At 40.2% G+C, this 13,738-nt stretch overlaps 1 protein-coding gene across 2 annotated transcripts in view; it reads right to left on the reverse strand.

Annotated features, from left to right (window-relative positions):
* LOC308477043 ((E2-independent) E3 ubiquitin-conjugating enzyme FATS) overlaps positions 1–13,738 on the reverse strand; it is a 132,312-nt gene that overhangs the window by 57,477 nt on the left and 61,097 nt on the right. The gene's annotated exons all lie outside the window — the stretch shown is intronic.

A 13,738-nucleotide genomic window follows, 5' to 3' on the forward strand; every position in this document is an offset into this window, starting at 1 on the left:
CAAATCCCCCTTCCTTGATCCAGACACTGTTGCTACCTCCCACAACATTCTGGATTGTCACCTATGCCCAATGTCCCATGCACCAGTACTGCGGAATAGTTGCAGAGTAGGGCTGGGGCAGTATCTGGTTTTCAACATCGCAATATATCACCAGCTAAACATCGCAATATACCAACACATCACAATGGCTGAAATAAGGATAGAGAACTATGTAAAGGCAAATTCCTCTAAGTGGAATTTCATGTTTGCAGGGGTGAACTTTCTGTGAGGGTTTGAGTGTGTACAGGCTTCTGTGCTCTGCTCACGTTAAGCAATGGGAAACAGCAAGCAGGATAAAGGCTCGCTGCTTTACGGAGAGAAATTGACTGAAGATAAACAACCTTGCAGAACAACGGGGAGACAACCGCACTCCCTCATGCTGTAGCACTCAGCATGTCTCTGTGCCTGTTGTTGTCAGAACCTGTACATCACATGGACCTAAAGGCCAGCACATGTGTATCTGTTTATTACACAGTGACTTCCTTTATAACATCTTAATGCTGCAGTGGTTAGGCCTGAGGGGTTCTAGATAGCACAGAGAAAGCCTAATGTACAAACTCCCAGGTTGATATCTTCAAGAGGAGAGCTTGGCATTACAGCAAGGATTATGTGATAGTGAGCTAGAGAATTGATTTTTTTTTTTTTTAAATTAAACTCTATATGTCCCCCCCCCTCCTATTACATCTTTCATACAGCAAGTAATAATCCAGGATTACCAGGCAGTTTCCCAGCGTTCCTTACATATCCTCTCTACCCCCTGTATTGCTGGTCCCAATGCAGTCTTTTCTGTCTAGCATGTCTAGCCATCAAGTATTAAGATTAAATAAAATATCAGTGAAATTACATTTCCGGGAATCGTTTTTGGCTTTTCCAGAATAAAGTGGAGACCATGGCAGGAAACAAAACAAACAAAAGCAACAAGTCTGTGTACCATAGGCAATTACAGCACTGAAATGCTATCGTCTGCAGTTACACTTCAGGAGGGCATATTAAAACAACAACAACTGGTCCCCAAATAACAATTCAAACAAAAAATTCTATAAGACATAGTTCATTAAAAAATTTTTTACCATAGCTGAATAACACTGCCTATCTGAAAGCCACCTGAAGCAGCTTCCTGGGATGATGGGCGGATGTCTGGATGTCAACAGGTAAGTGGTTCCAGTGTGTGTGTTAGGGAAAAACATCTCAGTGTAACCCTGATCTTATTTTCATGGAGGCTGAGGTAAAATGGAGACCTTTTGAAAGAAGATGATGGTGGAAACACTCAAAATAACAAGGGAATGTGCTTCATTGACAACATTTTCCTGACGTATGAAAGTGAGAGCTCTTGGTAGAGCTCCCATATTCTGCTTTAGCTAATGGAGCCTCCAGCTGCCACCGCGCCACCGGAGAACAATTTCTGTTCTCATCCTGAAGCAAAGTTCTTAACCCGAGGTAATATTTCTAGGTTAACGGAGTCTGTAACCTGAAGCGTCTGTAACCTGAAGCGTATGTAACCCGAGGTACCACTGTATTTAATTCATTCCGAGGCTCAGCCTAGGCACCAGAAACAAGTTCTGGAGCAAAGGTGAAATATACTTGGAGTCAAGAGTGGATTTCATGCTCTTTATTCAGCTCATAGTGGTGAGGAGGAATGGAAGTTCCCCCAGAATGTCTGCCTTATACATTATTTACACAATGGGCCCCGCGTGATTGGCAAATTCCGGGATTCTCCTGTAGGCCAATCAGGTTGCGGATTCCCTTCCACCTGGAGCTGGATTGGGTGGTTCCTGTGGACCAATCAAACTGCTGCATTCTGAATCCTATTGTTCTAGGACCAATCAGACTGCTGCATTCTGAATCCTATTGTTTTAAGACCAATCAGACTGCTACCTTTTGGATCCTATTCAACTCAGTACATAACAAAAGGCATCCTTGGCAGGGCTGGAGAAATCATTTTCATCTAATTGACAATGAAACAACCTTGAAATAAGTCCTGCACAATTCATCACATACATGTTGTTGCTTTTCCTTTGGATGATGTCTAGGTGGCTTTGCCTCTTTTCTAAAGAACATCATGAGATCCGTTAATGGATGTTGGGCATCTTGAAGCAATAGCTTACTGCCTGCAGAGATGATTACAGGATCTACTGCGAAACAGATAAATGAGCTCTCTTCAGACTGAACTTGTAAAACCCTTTGTAGTGGGCAGCATTTGAGAGCAGGTTCTTATGGGGGGGGGCACTAAGAATTTTATTGGCTTAGGTCCCATTTACAGAATGCCCTTGGAAGAAAAAGCTAGTCTTACTCTAACATAGCTGGTTTCCTTTATGCTAGTTAGTAAGACGAACAAAATAAAAATAACTTACCAGCAGAATATCAAATATCCCAGAACATCTGGACAAAGTAGCCACTCATTTTTCAAATCTGTATTTAGAGGGGTGTGGGAGTTTTTTTTTATTTTAAAAAATGCTATGGTTACTTCTCATCCATGTTCAGCGTTTTGTTCCGCAAGTTATAAGCTAAGCAACCAGACATATTTAAACCTAAATACAGAATATGGAAAGACTTCAGATTCAGGATCAAAGCAGTTGGTGCCACTTATTCAGTAGCGAGGGCTGGTTTGGTGTAACACAGCTTCTCATTTTCAGCTTCAAAAGATACTTCAGGAAGGGGAGACTAAGAGCACAGATGCACTTAACCCTTTCCCCATCTATTTTCCTGCTCTGAATTCTCCCCCACCCTCACAAGCTGCAACTGTAGGAAAAGTTGCTTGAGGGATGATTTGAAGCTAGAAAATCACTTGTGGGAAACAGGGGAAGTAGTACCGCTTTCCCACTAATATTTATGCATTCAATCCTCCCCAAGTGGCTTTAAGAAGAGGAAAATCAGTAGTGTACAGTTCAGCACATTTATGTGTTAAATAATTTGGCTCCCAGGACATGTAAAGTCACAATGCACTCTAAGTGATTCCACTAAGAGCCATTATCCCACTCAAACACATTAGGGCAGTCCTGAAGTGCCAGCATATACTTAATAAAAAAATGCAGTTGTTGGGAAATTGAAGGACAAACTGAGTTTGAATGGGTCCTTTTAAAAGCAAAGTAACCAAAAATGATTTCTTCTGATGGCTCCCTAAACTACCATAATAAGTTCTTGCAATTCACATTTAGGGAATCAGAAACATGGATGTTATACAGAGATTTCAGATATAAAGTGCAATCTCAGACAATTCAGTATTGCATTGGTTCTGTCTACATACTAAAAGTTGAGTTCGGGACCAAGATGTGGTTAACCCACACAAAAGAAAATCAGCCTGGCAAAGGGGACATTCGTTATCAGCAGCCAGAGTGTTGGCATAGGCCTGACATGATTTCCACTAGGTAACTATAGATTCTTGGTACCAGAAGATATGGGGGATAGTTTTACCTGTGAAATTGACACATACGTTTAAGGTAATGCAGTGCCAGCATACAACTGATTGGGGTGGGGGAAGGATCAGGGAGTAGGGAATGATTTTATTGTTTTTACTATCATGGAGGAACATGACCAGCCTCTGACTGTGTTTCTTCGCCTGTGGGTTTTATGAACAGGTAAAGAAAAATATTAAAGTTAAGTGTAATGGTCTTAGTATTGACAGCCCACAACAATTCCTCTGTAATTGATTTCAAATATTATCCAGGATTATTTGTTCTTTGTAACACATATCGGCTCTGTTTATTGCTTGCATTTTTTCTTTAGTGTTTCATATAAAATTGTAAAATTTAATGAATTTTTTTTTTAAGGTAATGTACACAGGTAGGAAGAAAATGTCACAGTTGTCTTCATGAATCCATACTTTTTACTGCATAGGATGTTTCAGTGTCTTGCATAATAGGAATACAATACTTTATCATGGTTCTTGGGAGGTGGAATAGCTCCATGTTAACACTACAGGTGCTAGGTTTTTCTTAAGGCAGGTATATACCTTAATGAAAGACCACCTGCAGAACATCCCAGGTTTAATGCCTGGCATCTCCCAGTAAAGCTGCAAAAGGTCACTGTTTAGAACCATGGAGAGACATTGCCAATCAGTGCAGAACAGAGATGGGGAAACCTGTGCCCTGCAAAATGTGACTGGACTCAAATGTGACTGAAGTACCTTCAGCCCCAGGCAGAATGCCCAACAATCAGGAATGATGGGAAGTGTCCCAACAACATGCAGAGGTGTCATTGGCTTCTCATCCTTGATGAAGACATATTGAACTAGATGAACCAAAGGATTAACTCAGTTTCTAGTGTTCCTATGGTGGCTTCTTCTATACCTTCCTATGTTTCTAAAATGGAGCCCCGTCCACAGTCTTCTTCGACATCCTTATTATTGCATAAGACCTGCTAGATCAGACCAAAGGCCTATTTAGTTCAGCATCCTGTTTCCCAAGAGAGCCAACCAGACGCCTGTGAGAAGCCCTCTCCTGCCATTGTTCTCCAGCAAAGGGTATTCAGAGGTATGATGTCTTTTAAAGTTGCTGGTCATCATCACACCTTGTGGTAGCAAGTTCCATAAAGTGATTATGTACTGTGCAAAACTCTTCCTCTTGTCTGCCCCAAATGTCCTACGAAAAAGATAAAGACTCTCTATCTACTTCTCCCTCAGCAAACAAAATTGTATGATGTCCTTTTTCCTAACCTAAAAGGCCCCAAACACTGAAATCTTTCTTCATAAGAGTGTTGCTCAAGCCCCTCATCCTTTTGATCACCCTTTTCCACACTTTTTCAAGCTCTACAATATCCTTTTTGAACTTCACATGTATGTCAAGCAGTCAATATGGCATTATGCCCAGCTCTCTCAGAAACTATAAACCTTCACACCTGCAATGACAATTCAGCCACTATTCTTAGAATTCTGACAGTCTTCAATGTGATAGCAGCCATAGGCTCAGTCAGGAGACCAGAAATGCCTAAAGTTAATGTCTGTAGGTAAAGATGTGAGGAGGTAAGTTGTAGAAAATAAACACAGTTTGCACTAATTTCCCATCTATCAATACCTTCTTGAATTTGTGGCTTACGAAAAAAAGTAGAGTTGTTTTTCCAAGGTCTGGGCTGACAGAGACTTTGAGACAGAAATAATGAGTTTTGTGGCACACTGTGGCTACTAAATGCTCTACTTTTCCTCTGTTTTCTGAATCAGAGAATCAGACATAAACCACACGTCTATATTCTCCCTTGCAACAACAAGGAGAGTTACTTGCTTTCTAAAAGATGCCAAATACTAGCTGGCTGCTGACAGTGCTTATGGGGTGAGTGGGTGTTTGTGTAGGTTCAGAAAGCAAATCACCCATGAGACATTTTTATTCTCTGAGCCATTGTAGATGGAGGAGAAAATCCTTTGATCTACTGAAAACGGAAGCTATCTTACTCTAATTTCTTATTGTGAGCCAGCCTGGGATGAATTTCTATTAAGGGTGGTATGTAAGTATCTAGTATCAGGGACAGGGAATCAGTGCCCCTCCAGATGTTGTTGGACTCCAACTCCCATCAGCCCCAGCCAAGATGTCCAATTGCCAAGGGTGATGGGGGCTGGAGTCCAGCAACATCTGGAGAGCACTACATTCCCCACCCCAGCCTTAAATAAAATAAATAGAAATAGTGTGCATAGTGCATAGTGTGCAAATAAAATAAATAGAAATAGTGTGCATTTTGATTAAGTTAAAACAAATTTCAAAAGCACTTAGGTGCCCTATATTTCCTGCACGCCTACTGGACAAGGTGTCAGCCCATTGTCGTAAGAGTACTGTATAAGCTTTGAAGCAGATCTGAAGCAGGAGATGGCATGTATGCAGAATTTTGATTTAGAATTTTTGTGTGAAGATTTATTAAACACAGTTTGTTTACCATCTTCCTTTCCAATACATGCTTTGCTTTTAATATGCAGCATGCAACTCTGGAATGGTTTAATCTTGGAAATAATCTATTTTTCCATTTCACTGCAACTGGTTAGGAAGCTCAGATGATTTCAGAGATTAAACAAAGCACAATTGTATAGAAGTAAAGTAGAATGTAAGCAGATTTTGTACTTATCTCCAATTTCAACAAAAGATAGCTGGTAATTGCTTTTTTATAACTTGAGCTTTACATTTGGAAGTGGAGGGCAAAGAAAAGCTCCGTATCACAGCTTAAACACTAAAGCCGCAGATCTTTAACTTTCTATTCTGATAGTGAGCCAAACCATCAACCAACTTTAATTTTAAAAGTATATTTATACTAGATTCACGGATGACAAAGGAAGCAGCAAGGATAATGTTTTTGGTCACTGCAAAATCCTATCTGGCCTACAATCTGCAGCTGGAATCAAAATAAGGAAAAGTTTTAAATGGTTAGCCATTCTGCCTGTGTCTGAGCAGGACAGCTTGTGCCCAGCAATAGGAAACAAATCTAGCTTTATCGAGAAGCAAGAAACCTGTTGCTTAGCAACAAATAAAATCCTCACAATTGTACATTCTCTCTCACACACAAAGTACCCAGAACCCAAGCATTCAAAGATGAAGGGGCAAAAGATAGATGCAGCACAAGATCAATTTTTATCTATTTACTTTTTTTTAAGGAGGGACTTCCCTTCTGCATTATACATTAGCCTCCTTCATAAAACTTTAAGACCTTTCTGACATACTACATAGAACTCAGATCTCAGGTGTGGTTGCAATTTCAGTCCTGGGCAGCAAAAACTATGGGTACATATGCCTTATCTGTTTCAATGGAGCTGTGCCCTAGCATAGCATGGCTTAGAATTCCACATGCCTCTGAAGCACTAGTTGTGGAGTCTCCAAGGAGAGAGTGCTGTTACTCTCAGCTTTGACTTGTGGGGTTCCCATGGGCATCTGGTTGGCCACTGAGAACAGAATACTGGACTAAAGGGGGGCTCTTTTCATGAAACCAGAAAGGGTATTTCAGACCCCCCCCCAAGTGTCCCTATTTTCCAGGGACAGTCCTGGATGTATAGAAGCCATCCCAGTTTCTGGTTTGATCCTGGAATGTCCCGCTTTTCCTTAGGCTATCCCTGTTTCCATCAAAGAAATGTTGGAGGGTATGGTATTTGTGACTTCCACAAGCTATGGAAAGGGTAGATGGTCCTGACTGTCTGCCCAACCCCTATGTCTCAGAAGATAGTTATATGGAGTTCAACGGCTCTCTTGGATAAGTAAGTTTAGGACGGAGTGATTTAGAATTAATAGCCAAAGTCAATCATGCAGTAGTAGGAAAGTTTGGTGAAATGTACTATGTATATATTTGGGGAAAGCTGACTGTCGTGCTCCAGTGCTGCTCTTATGAGCTGTGTGCTCTGGCATTCCCCGTGGTGTTTTTGCCTGGACCTTAAGGTTGCAGCTGAACCCAACGGGCAAGAAAAATCAAATATATAAGCCAGGCCCTTGGGTTTGTAACTTCCACAAACATTTCATAAGAAAAATAAAGTAATCTACAAACACTTCCAGCATTCCCCTCAGTAAAGAGTAAGACCTTTTTAAAAAATGCAAACATTTTTCCTGGGGGATGTTCCTCCTAAGGTCAAGCTAGCAAAAACTCACAGACAAATAAGATATGTAAGGAACATTTAAGAATTTGAAATGTTGGCCATGAACATACAGTAAACCCATGGTCTAGCCACTGGTTGTGCTATGCTGATCACAACAGCAAATAAAACTGTGTTTTAGAAGGCAGCATACCCTCCAACATTTCTCTGATGAAAATAGGGATGTCCTATTCAATAATAATAATAATAATAATAATTTTATTACTTATATCCCACCCATTTCTGGGTAGCTTTCAACATATATAAAAACATAATAAAACATTAAACATTAAAAACTTCCTTATACAGGGCTGCCTTCAGATGTCTTCTAAAGGTTTCCTATGTCTTTGACTCAGGGGGTCACATAACTCCATATCATCCAACATTTCTCCAATGAAAATAGGGATGTCCTAAGGAAAAGTGGGACATTCCAGGATCAAACAGAAACCGGGACGGCTTCTGTAAATCTGGGACTGTCCCAGGAAAATAGGGACACTTGGAGGGTTTGAGTCAATTGTGCCTTAAGGCAGCTGCATATTGGTTTTTAACCCATTTCTGCAGAAGTTCATAGTTTTGGGCTAATGTAACACCGTTAATTGCAAAGGGACACATTGAGGCTCTTCTGAGGTAGTGGGGATGCATACTGAAGTGCAAAGTTTCCTTCCAAACTTGAGGCCTCTGGGGAATTAGATGCAAAACAGTGCATTTCAAAATAATGTCCTAGGGAGAGTCTCAAGGTCCAGGTGGAGAGGCCTGGAGAGCTCCATTCAGTCCTCTTCCCCAAGCCTGAGATTCCTCACTCCTGCTATAGAAGAGATGCATCTTGCCATGTGAAAGTTGTAATCTCCCTGCACATACTCATGAAAGCAAGAGACAATCTGAGTCGAAAATAGCCTGTTGATTGTTTTCGAAAATATATTATCAAACCCACAAAGATGGAAGAAGTATAATAATGTGCCTCACCAAGATTTTTCTCAGAGAGAGAGAGAGAGATACAATATATGCACAAATAAATCGTTTCTTGGAAGAGTTAAGAGTTAAAACTGATGTCAGAGTTGCTTTGTTTTTTAACGTAATGATTGCTTTCACTGGAAACTGTGATGAAAATGAGAAAGCTAGGTATCTTAAAGTCTGTGCTCATTTAATGTGAGTCATGCATGCACGAACCAATGATCCAACTTATTCTATTGTAGTACTCTCAGCTAAGTTCACCTTCCACCTTCCCTTTCGGCTATCTGAGTTAGTAGTGTTCCTTGTGTTATCCTTCCCTGATCCAACCAGCTCCTTGGCTCAATTTTCTCTCTCTGGTTTTATTTATTATTAAATTAGTATACCGTCCTTCATCATGTGACCTCAGGGTGAGGTCCACAGCATAAAAATGCAAGATAAAAACACTAAATATATAATGACAACAAGAGCAAGAACAAAAACAAACCAACAACCAAACATTCATCTGTAATATTCAGGCTGCAATCCTATATATACCTACCTGGGAATAAGCACCATTAAACAGAATAGGACTTAATTCTGAGTAGGCATGCATAGGATTGCACAGTCAGGAGATTTTTTTATCATGTGGAGTGCAGCCTTCATGTATGTATCCTCAGACCTGGTTTCAGTGTTCCTGGTGGCTTCTGGCCAGGGAGAGATCCACATTATTCTGTGACCCCGATCTATAATAAAAGGTTAGGAACTTGCCATTTTCACTGGTTTCCATGTTGCATGACTAATATATGTCTCAAATCTAAAGCTACTCAGGTCTCAGCGGTGGTGAAATGTGCTACTCATTTAGTCAAGAACTGAATCCACATCTCCCAATTCAAAAACTAGTTCCTGTGCAACAAGGAAATATACGCCAATAGTTATTGTTACAATTAAGTACTTAATTGTTCAAAAAAAGCTGAACATCAAGCACTGCGTTTTTCAGTGGCAATCTTTGTTTGCTGCAAATTAAAATCCCACTAATTAAAGTCACCTTGAGTGGATTAACCTGAAGTTCAGGAATTATTTTGATTTTAATTAAACATAAAGACTGAGTTCAAATAATGTGAGTAGCCTGGCAGACTTGGAATAGGAAAAGCTAAAGCTTACTGTGTGTGCTTCGGACCTTAATGCATAATACTATTCCTAGTACTGACAGCACACAATAATGTTATGTAAGGTCACATATTCTTCAGCAAAAGCTACAATAACAGACACAGCAGAAGAGTTAAGGCTGAACCTCAGCCATAATGGAATTTCCTTGCTTTTGAAGTTGCATCACCTCCTTTACTCAAAACAACAAGTCTTGTTTGTTAGATTGGACAAAAAAGGGTTATATTTTGTTAAAATGAAAGGCACACATTTTTACATGCACGTTCATATAGATATAGATGTGCTGCATTTCTGTTTAGGGTACATGAACAGACTAGTAAATCCAATTTTCTTTATACACAGCCACACATGAAAACTAGCTGCTCTTAAAAGTTTCCTACCTGCTTTGCAAAATAAAATAAAATAATTTTTAATTTTTTAAAAAAATCACCAGCATTCTGGCCAGTTCAGTGGTACTTCGGGTTACAAACGCTTCAGGTTACAGACTCCGCTAACCCAGAAATAGTACCTCAGGTTAAGAACTTTGCTTCAGGGTGAGAACAGAAATCGTGCTCCAGCGGCGCAGCGGCAGCAGGAGGCCCCATTAGCTAAAGTGGTGCTTCAGGTTAAGAACACTTTCAGGTTAAGAACGGACGTCTGGAACAAATTAAGTACTTAACCTGTGGTACCACTGTATGGGACTTGTTTAATGGCAAAGTTGGAACAAAATATATGAGAGACCCAGTTCTGTCCCATTTTTAAAAAAAGGTTTCAGTGCAATTGGTACAATCCACCAATGGAGACAGCTTGCTTAAAACAATTGGGCACATGCTGTGGTATATTCCAAATCACTTTCAGTGCAGCTAGCCACCCTGTGAGGCAGTTGGATTTTCCATTGTTTGTATTGTAACTCTAAAAAAGTAATTATGTTCAGGCAGTCTGGAGAGGTGTTTGGTTCTACTGCAAAACCAGTGAATACATGGTGAGCCATCAGGGGTGTTGAAAAGTCCCATTATCAAGTCCCATAGCAGTGAATCTGACAAGGAAATAGACATGAATGGTTTCCAAGGACAAGATATCCCTGTGGTTTTTCTGCAAGCAATCAGGAAGGATACATGTAGCAAGGATAATCTATGGAGAACATAAATTATTCCCTTTTGCCTGCACTGAAGCCATGTTCTGTATCACATGAATGCACAGGCTGCATTATTTACAACAGCTATGAAAATACTCATACAAGAACCTTATATTTTTCAGAGATGAATAGATGCTAGGATTCAGAGTCAATCTGGCAGCCCAGATTTTCAAATTCTGCACCCTTTTTTCCATACACCCAATTCCTCCAAATGCTATCCTCAATTTCGGAAAAAGTCTAGTAGTGTATATTGAATCATTTCAGTAAAAGTTAAAGAAGCTAGATGAAGGAGATGAGTTTAGAGCTCAGAACTTTTAATACAGTGGTACCTCAGGTTACATACGCTTCAGGTTACAGACTCCGCTAACCCAGAAATAGTACCTCGGGTTAAGAACTTTGCTTCAGGATGAGAACAGAAATCGTGCTCCGGCAGCACAGCGGCAGCAGGAGGCCCCATTAGCTAAAGTGGTGCTTCAGGTTAAGAACGGTTTCAAGTTAAAAACAGACCTCCGGAACGAATTAAGTACTTAACCCGAGGTACCACTGTATTTATATTCATTCTCATTACATCCATTGCATTGTAAATAAATTAATAAGAGAATCTGCAGTGGTGTGTCCTATGCCTGAAGGGTTGGTCAAAGCCTTTATCTTTAATTCTGTTCTTAAAATTCCTCTTGCAAATTTAAACTAAGGGGCTACCGTCTGATCTGGCATTTCAGTGATTGAAGGATGAGCTGAAGTGTCATCAAGGTCAATTCTTAGAGGTTCAGCATAGTTGCCATACCATTCTGGTAACTCGGGAATGTAGAAACCACCTAGAAGGTATGGGAACACACAAGAGGAATCATTCCAGTGCCAACCCATGACTCAGTTTCCATCAGTTTAGGACTTTCACCTTTTCGAAGGTCTACTAAGACACGGTTCTTCAGTCTACTTTAAGCCAGGTTACTTATTTTGAAGCCATGCTCAAAAGCTGTGTTGTTCTTTGTGTAACATATGGAACCATTTTCACAGAATTTCACAGTGTAAGTGTTTGACAGCATAAGTATTACTTGCAATAAACCAGTGTTTGTAGTAATCATGAACAGTATGTCAGGGATGGGAAACCCATGCCCTTCCAAACATTGTGGCACTCAGCCCCAGCCAGCATGGCCAAAAGGTAAGGATGATGGGAGATGTAGCCCATCCAAATCCGGAGGGTCACAGGTTCCCCATCCCTGCTCCTGGTGATCCATTTGTACCACATAGTTTTTTGTGCTATCAGAGCAGTGTGTGGTAAGAGTTATGGGGAGACAATGATCATGCTGCTCCTGTAACATATCGACCCCAACATGACTCAAGATGCCTAATGGTGAAATAAACCCTGTGAATCACACAAGATGAAACTAATGAACATGGACCCCATAGACAAGACTTTAAAGCACGAGGGAAGCAGATCAATTGCCCAGTAGAAGTCAGCTGGACTGCATGTGTTCTAAATGGTCACAAAAACACGATTTTAAAAACCTCTGGTTCAAGGCTCTGAAATGTCACACACAGACTGATATGTGCAGGAATGGGCATAACAGTTCTACGACACAATGGCTATTTCTGACAAAGGAACTTCAAACTCAGGATAGACTGAGTTATGATTAAGTTCATTTTTGCAAGGAATGACGATATACAACAGTCTGTCACCTTGATGTTCTACGGCACTGAAATGATCACAGTGAAGTTTTACCACACTGAAGCTTTCCAGATAGTCATTCCATACTGTCAACACATGGGAGAAATAATAGAAGGTGAAACCAAATGGAAGATGAAATCAGTTGTGTTATTTCTTTTAAAGCCACAGCCAGCACTATAGAGCATTTCAATTTTCACTCTTGTACACCTGCTTTCCTAAGGCAAGGCACCATTGACAGCAACCCCAAAATAATTAAGACATTAGAAAGACAATCATCTTGGTTTCCAGCATGTTCTTTCATCCCAAGTATTGTGGTAGGCAAGCTAAACACACACACACACACACACACACAGAGAGAGAGAGAGAGAGAGAGAGAGAGAGTTTTCAATAACTATGAGAGTCTTAAGGCCCTCTAGAAATGGGCCCAGTTAATCCCCAACCTCTAGAAGAAGCAGCTAAGATACTGGGGGAAAGGAAAAGATGATAGACCAACTTTGGGCTGCCTACTGACTATCTATTATTGGGGAAAGAATGCTGGACTAAAGAGGGGCAGGGTAGGATGGTTCAGCAAATTCTTTGTGTTGTATATCTGGAGAGATTTACTAACATTAAAGAGGAAACGTAAATTTAAAAATACATTATTAGTTTTTTAAAAGAACCCTATAAATGTGATCTTTTATTTCAGAAAAAGCTAAGTTATAAAACAATGCAGTCTATATTTTACAATGGCTGTTGTAAAATGTGTGCTTGCCTAGTCACTGATGATAAAAGAACAGAAGCACATAAAAAAATTGTTTAGGCCATGCAAGTCTATATTATTCAGATATGCAAAATATCTGTGCTTTTTTCCTCTTTCATTTTTGTTAACAAACTGATATTATGCTGCTTGAATAGAATGGAATATCATATTAGGTACTGATTACATTATAGACCTCATAAATAGCTTTAGAAAAGAGGCTGCATAAAACTTTAAATATTTCTCTCTCTCTCTCTCTCCCCTCAGACAGAAAAGGCTTACAGCTCCTGAAAGTAGAGCTTACATGGCTATTACAAGGAATCACTGCATCTCTGAAAGTGTTTACAATTGTCAGACATCCTTAAAAGCATTAGGTGTTTTTCTTCATCCTTTGTGTTAGGACAAGCGACAACCAAATGAGCAGTGATTGGCCTGGCCTGTTTGTTATCTGCTTTTCTACACTTGTACAGAAGACTATAAAGGACAAGGCACAATAAGAAGAGCTCTGCTGGATTAGAACAAAGACCTATGTCAGCCAGTACCCAGTTTCCTACAGAGGTC

The sequence above is a fragment of the Podarcis pityusensis genome, assembly GCF_964106645.2.
Source record: "Podarcis pityusensis genome assembly, chromosome: 5".
Taxonomy (NCBI): domain Eukaryota; kingdom Metazoa; phylum Chordata; class Lepidosauria; order Squamata; family Lacertidae; genus Podarcis; species Podarcis pityusensis.